This window comes from Rosa chinensis, chromosome 7 (genome assembly GCF_002994745.2).
Source record: "Rosa chinensis cultivar Old Blush chromosome 7, RchiOBHm-V2, whole genome shotgun sequence".
In the NCBI taxonomy this organism is placed as follows: domain Eukaryota; kingdom Viridiplantae; phylum Streptophyta; class Magnoliopsida; order Rosales; family Rosaceae; genus Rosa; species Rosa chinensis.
This window is the reverse complement of record NC_037094.1, coordinates 12,449,376-12,456,795: the sequence shown is the minus strand read 5'-3', so window position 1 is coordinate 12,456,795 and position 7,420 is coordinate 12,449,376. Positions and strand designations below refer to the sequence as shown.

At 39.8% G+C, this 7,420-nt stretch overlaps 1 long non-coding RNA gene across 1 annotated transcript; it reads left to right on the top strand.

Annotated features, from left to right (window-relative positions):
* Positions 1-4,491: 4,491 nt before the first annotated feature.
* On the top strand, positions 4,492-7,414 carry LOC112175790. Its single transcript, XR_002926637.2, has 4 exons — positions 4,492-5,026; positions 5,149-5,273; positions 5,647-5,703; positions 6,540-7,414. It is a non-coding gene; the product is annotated as an uncharacterized LOC112175790 (long non-coding RNA).
* The last annotated feature ends 6 nt before the right edge of the window (positions 7,415-7,420 follow it).

Here is a 7,420-nt window from a genome sequence, read left to right as displayed (position 1 = left end):
CCTGGACTTGGTGGTAGTTGGGCCTGGGTGTTTGACATGGGCTTGGGTGTTTTTGTTTTTAATTTTTTTTGTACGTATTTTTATTTTGTATGAATTGTTTTGTGATAATTTAATTTCATAAACTACACTTTATTATCTGAAATTTGTCCGTGACATAAAATTGAAATGGTAAAAAAAAAAAGGAAGAATTATGAAATTACGCTCTATAATTGGACGTTGAACGGTGGTTGTAGGAATTAATTTTTTCTAGATTTTGTATATAAGTAGCAAAGCGGTCTACGCTTTGCACACACAAAATTCCCTAAGGGGAGCGGCACCTTGCGCGGACAAGCATCCCGGAATTTTTACATCCGTAAGTAGACCCCCTACCCACGAGAGTGTGGGAGCTGAAAGATAGGAAAAATGAATTGGCAAGGACCGGTTACTAGCATAATTGTTTTATGTTCTATTTAAGGTATCGAGTTGACCCGGTAGATCGAGGCCGAGCCGAAGGCGGAAATGGCTGAGATTTCTACCACTACCATATATTCGTATGCCGACAACATCCGACGGTGAATTTTTAAAAATTCCATTTCGTCCTCCATTTTGCTCATGGAGGGTAACAAGCCTAACAAACTAGTTATACTACATTAGTAGGCATATAAGGATTATGTGCGGTCAAAAAAATCTGAAATGGAAATCGATCAATCTGAAAATTCTCATATATTTATACAACGGTGATAGGTATTTTCTGAAAAAATTAGGCCGATCCGCCTTGAATAAGGCACCAAACGGAGCGGTCAATGCTTTGCACACAGAAAATTCCCCAAGGGGAGCGGCATCTTGCGCGGACAAGCATCCCGGAATTTTTACATCCGTAAGTAGACCCCCTACCCACGAGAGTGTAGGAGCTGAAAGATCAGAAAAATGAATTGGCAAGGACCGGTTACTAGCATATTTGTTTTATGTTCTATTTAGGGTATCGAGTTGACCTGGTAGATCAAGGCCGAGCCGAAGGCGGAAATGGCTGAAATTTCTGCCACTACCATATATTAGTATGCCTACAGCATCCGACGGTGAATTTTTAAAAATTACATTTCGTCCTCCATTTTGCTCATGGTGGGTAACAAGCCTAATAAACTAGTTATACTACATTAGTAGGCATATAAGGATTATGTGCGGTCCAAAAAATATGAAATGGAAATCAATCAATCTGAAAATTTCCATATATTTATACAATAGTGATAGGTATTGTATGAAAAAATTAGGCTGATCCGCCTTGAATAAGGCACCCAACGGAGCGGTCAACGCTTTGCACACGCAAGATTCCCTAAGGGAAGCGGCACCTTGCGCGGTCAAGCATCCCGGAATTTTTACATCCGTAAGTAGACCCCCTACTCACGAGAGTGTGGGAGCTGAAAGATCGGAAAAATGAATTGGCAAGTACCGGTTACTAGCATATTTGTTTTATGTTCTATTTAGGGTATCGAGTTGACCGCTTTAATCGGGGCCGAGCCGAAGGCGGAAATGGCTGAAATTTCTGTCACTACCATATATTTGTATGCCGACAACATCCGACGGTGAATTTTTAAAAATTACATTTCGTCCTCCATTTTGCTCATGGAGGGTAACAAGCCAAATAAACTAGTTATACTACATTAGTAGGTATATAAGGATTATGTGCGATCCAAAAAAACTGAAATGGAAATCGATCAATCTAAAAATTCCCATATATTTATACAACAGTGATAGGTATCATCTAAAAAAATTAGGCCGATCCACCTTGAATAAGGCACCCAACGGAGCGGTCAACGCTTTGCACACGCAAAATTCCCTAAGAGGAGCGGCACCTTGGGAGAACAAGCATCCCGGAATTTTTACATCTGTAAGTAGACCCCCTACCATGAGAGTTTGGAAGCTGAAAGATCGGAAAAATGAATTGGCAAGGACCGATTACTAGCATATTTGTTTTATGTTCTAATTAGGGTATCGAGTTGACCGTGTAGATCGACGACCAACCGAAGGCGGAAATGGCCGAAATTTCTACCACTGCCATATATTCGTATGCGGACAACATCCGACGGTGCATTTAAAAAAATTACATTTCCTCCCCCATTTTTCTTTTGGAGGGTAACAAGCCTAATTAACAAATTATACAACATTACTAGGCATATAAGGATTATGTGCGATCCAAATTTTTTGAAATGGAAATCGATCAATTTGAAAATTCCCTTATATTGATAAAACAATGATAGGTATTGTGTTAAAAAATCAGGCCGATCCGCCGTGAATAAGGCACCCAAAGGAGCGGTCAACGCTTTGCACACGCAAACTTCCCCAAGGGGAGGGGCACCGTCCGCGAACAGAAATCCCGGAATTTTTACATCCGCAGGTAGACCCCTACCCACGAGAGTGTGGGAGCTGAGAGATAAAAAAAATGAATTTGCAAGGACCGGTTATGAGCATATTTGTTTTATGTTCTAATTAGGGTATCGAGTTGACCGTGTAGATCGATGCCCAACCAAAGGCGGAAATGGCAGAAATTCCTACCACTACCATATATTCATATGCAGACAACATCTGATGGTGCATTTAAAAAAATTCCATTTACGCCCCCATTTTGCTTTTGGAGGGTAACAAGCCTAATTAACGAATTATACTACATTACTAGGCATATAAGGATTATGTGCGATCCAATATTTCGAAAATGGAAATCGATCAATCCAAAAATTTCTATATCTTTATACAACAATGATAGGTATTGTGTAAAAAAATTAGGCCGATCTGCCGTGAATAAGACACCCAACGGAGCGGTCAACGCTTTGCAGAAGAAACCATCCCTAAGGGGAGGGGCACCGTCCACGAACAGAAATCCCTGCATTTTGACATCCGCAGGTAGACCCCCTGCCCACGAGAGTGTGGGAGATGAGAGAGAAAAAAAAAATGAATTTGCAAGGACCGGTTGCGAGCATATTTGTTTTATGTTCTAATTAGGGTATCGAGTTGACCGTGTAGATCGATGCCCAACCGAAGGCGGAAATGGCCGAAATTCCTACCACTACCATATATTCATATGCAGACAACATCCGACGGTGCATTTAAAAAAATTCCATGTCCTCCCCCATTTTGCTTTTGGAGGGTAACAAGCCTAATTAACAAATTATACTACATTACTAGGCATATAAGGATTATGTGCGGTCTAAAAATTCTAAAATGGAAATCGATCAATCAGAAAATTTCTATATCTTTATACAACAATGATAGGTATTGTGTGAAAAAATTAGGCCGATCCGCCGTGAATAAGACACCAAACGGAGCGGTCAACGCTTTGCAGAAGAAACCATCCCTAAGGGGAGGGGCACCGTCCGCGAACATAAATCCCTGAATTTTGACATCCGCAGGTAGACCCCCTGCCCACGAGAGTGTGGGAGATGAGAGAGAAAAAAAAATGAATTTGCAAGGACCGGTTGCGAGCATATTTGTTTTATGTTCTAATCAGGGTATCGAGTTGACCGTGTAGATCGATGCCCAACCGAAGGCGGAAATGGCCGAAATTCCTACCACTACCATATATTCATATGCAGACAACATCCGACGGTGCATTTAAAAAAATTCCATGTCCTCCCCCATTTTGCTTTTGGAGGGTAACAAGCCTAATTAACATATTATACTACATTACTAGGCATATAAGGATTATGTGCGATCCAAAATTTCTAAAATGGAAAATGATCAATCCGAAAATTTCTATATCTTTATACAACAATGATAGGTATTGTGTGAAAAAAATTAGGCCGATCCTCCGTGAATAAGACACCCAACGGAGCGGTCAACGCTTTGCAAAATAAACCATCCCTAAGGGGAGGGGCACCGTCCGGGAATAGAAATCCCGAAATTTTGACATCCGCAGGTAGACCCCCTACTCACGAGAGTGTGGGAGCTAAAAGATCAAAAAAATTGAACTGCCAAGCACCGGTTACTAGCATAATTGTTTTATGTTCTATTTAGGGTATCGAGTTGACTGAGTAGATCGAGGTCCAACTGAAGGCAGAAATAGCTGAAATTTGTACCACTAACATATATTCATATGCAAACAACATCCAGCGGTGTATTTTAAAAAATTCAATTTTGTGCCCCATTTTGCTTATGGAAGGTAACAAGCCTAATAAACAAGTTGTACGACATTACTAGGCATATAAGGATTATGTGCGATCCTAAAATTTTGAAATGGAAATCAATCAATCTGAAAATTCTCATATGTTTATAGAACAGTGATAGGTATTGTATAAAAAAATTAGGCCAATCCGCCGTGAATAAGGCACCCATGAATAAATTGTCAAATTTCTATTTGATTGTGGACACAAACTGTGCACTGTTTAACAGTGATTAATGAATTAAAAAAATTTCTTAAAAAAAAATTAAAAAAATAAAACGGCGGCGTTTTTCAATTTTCAATCTTTCCCTCCACCGGACCAATTTTACATTTATGTCCTCTGGTATTTATAGAAACTAACCCTAGAAACTCAAAAGTCAAAACACAATCTCTCTCTCTTCCTCGGCCGCACACCTAATTCTATCCTCTCTCCTTTCCACTTCTCTCGATCGGAGACCACCATTTCCGGCCACCAATTCAAAACACGCCACCGCCAATCGATTCTGGACCCGATTCCTATCAAAACCCAAGAAGATCACTGCCATCCACCGCTGCCAGCCTCATCAATCGACCATCAAAGTCGCGACGGCGCTGCTCCCTAGCTCTCATCAAGTTTCGGCCATTTCCTCAACACACCCCCGCCATCAGCGTGCTCAGAGGAAGCCGAACATCAAAATCCAGAAGCCTCGCCGCCGGCCGTGCCTCGAAGGACCGCGCACGTTCCATTGCCGGAATCCTAGACCCTGGGTTTCTCCGGTCTTCCTTCTCCAAATCGAATCGAGCTCCAATACCTCCAAGAATGGAGTCAGTGCCTCTCCTTTTATCAAAACCAAGGGCCCGACTTCTGATTTCAACCAGAGCCGCCGCGGACGCCGCCGTATTATCCTCTTCGTTCTGGTAACCCATTCTCCCAAGCCTCTCATTAGTTGATAGGCTGAGTTTCAATTTCACTCTAATGGAGTTATTAATGATCAGTTCTTTTGATTGTTGTTCTTGAATTTCGTACTTGGAGGAAACAGGGGAAATTGAAATGTAAAGGGGAGCTTCTAGTCTTGATTTCGATTGATTTTTAAAGGGATGATGAGGAACTAAGGAGGGCTGCTGGAGGCAGCAGGTCATTGAGACTATTGTCTCGGCAGAAATGGTACGAAATCAAGCTTTTGAGTTGTGAATGTTTTCTGTTGGGATATTGAGATGAATTAAATCTGTAATTTTGTGGTGGAGATGAATATATGGAATTGATGTATAAAAGCATTAGATTGACTGAATTTGGGATGTATATGAATTTTATTAATACAGAATTGAAATGCTTCTGCAATTTGTTTCGGGTTTACGGTAGTTGAACTAAAATTTGCAGTCTGTCTTTATGTTTAAATATCTGCAAAGGGAACTGACAGAAAAGAAGATGGGTATTCCTAAGAAGAGTGGGGGTTGATTAGTTTGATTAGGTTTTGGGTGTCCACTATTTGATTCGAAAGTTCGGTTCTTTTGAGGAATTTGTATTTGATTGATTGCAGATAGAGGTTTCTGTGTTGGAAGTGTAGTAGCTACATCTGTCTTTCTCCGCCTTGAAGGTAAGTTGTTTATTGAGAAGTTTGGATGATACCTGCATTGCCTTGCATTTCTTTCTGGGATTGGAGCTTATTGTTAAATTGTCTGATTGATAATCTAGCACACCCATTTCGATTAGCTTCTCGCTTCTCAATTTGAGAGAGAAGAACTGTGGGGTGGAGAGACAGTAAAGATATATGTTGTGTGTGAGACTTTGGTCCAGCTCCATGCTTATTTTCTCGTTAATATTCTAATAACGTTCGATGGTCAAGAGCTATGTTATGATAAGACTACTGTTTTTCAAACCATGTGAATATGTGACGGATTTGAGAGATTTCTACTATACTTCTGATCCATAAACAAGGGCAATATTAGTTTACAAATTAATCAAGAAGATTGGTGTAAGAGGTATTTGGTTGTATATCACCATCAACATATGTCGCTTAATGAGAGACAGATACAGAGGACCCTCTTTGATTGTTGGTCTGTAGGCAACTTTAGGTGACACTGATTGACAATTTAAATAAGTATTTCTCATTTGCAGAAACTGAAACGGATCCCCTTTTATCCTTGTTTGGATTCCTGTTGGTATTCTAACTATTTGTTCACTATGTTTGCTAGAACAATGTCATCCTCTTTGCTCCTTCCCCATTGACTATACTTAAAGCTGTTTGAAAATGTTTGCAGATCAAATTCTGAAAATAGTAAAAAAAAATTTCTCCCAACTATTGATGACATAATAGAGAGATAGCATTGGTTGAGTGAATACTATATGTTAGCTTAGTTCCTCATTGACCTGCTGAAGTGATTGCATTTGTTCATTGGATAAAGTTTTACGCTTTCCTTTTACATTACGCAGGGCAAGCATTATTCCTGCAACTATGTGATCATTCTGGCTGGAAGGTTCAAAGACAAGAGGGTTGGCCTTTTGAAGTGCATAAATTGCAGTAAAGGAACAAGGGCAATAAGGTCTGTGAGCCAAATTCAGATGCGAGAGAAGCGGGAGTTTTGAAATTGAGGCTGAGGTTGCAGAGGACAAGGGGTTAAGGCACAACATAGATGACACTTGGGTTCTGCTCCTGGATGCGAGCTTGGATTTTCAAAGAAAGTTGAGGTTCCTAATGCTTTGGTTTTGTTTATTATGCATGGTGTTCGGGTCTGATGTAGTATTGTAAATGAAGTATTGTTGGAAGGTGTTTCGTAAAGTAACGGAATTTGAACGTTGACTAGCATTATAGTATGCTAAGAAGCATTTGCATACAGATCTGCTTTCAGTTGGATTACCACTTGAGTTCGTTTGTTTACAGTTTACGTGGTTTGATTTCATGTCTATGTTAGGCACTTAATAGCTTATATTAAAATAATCATGATTTGATGACAATTAATAGGTAATAAGATTAGATCTGAGTATTAAGTCTCATGTAGGAATCATGAGGTTACTGCATTAACAATTTGCATCCCTACAATCTGTTGGAGACTAATTGGATTATGTGGTGTTGCAGTTGAATGTAAAAGCAGCCAAGGAAGCCACTCTGGATGGTACAAATTTATTGTGCAATTTTGCAACTTATTTTGCAAGATATGTTTTTTTGTATTGCATACTTCATCCATTTTGGATTGCTGCTTGGTAGCTGATATGTATTTGAACTTCCCTAATTTAGATTCGGGGAAACTGATGAGGCTATTCATATGCACACATGTGGTAATTTGATGTATATATTATTTTATTGCTTTCATCGA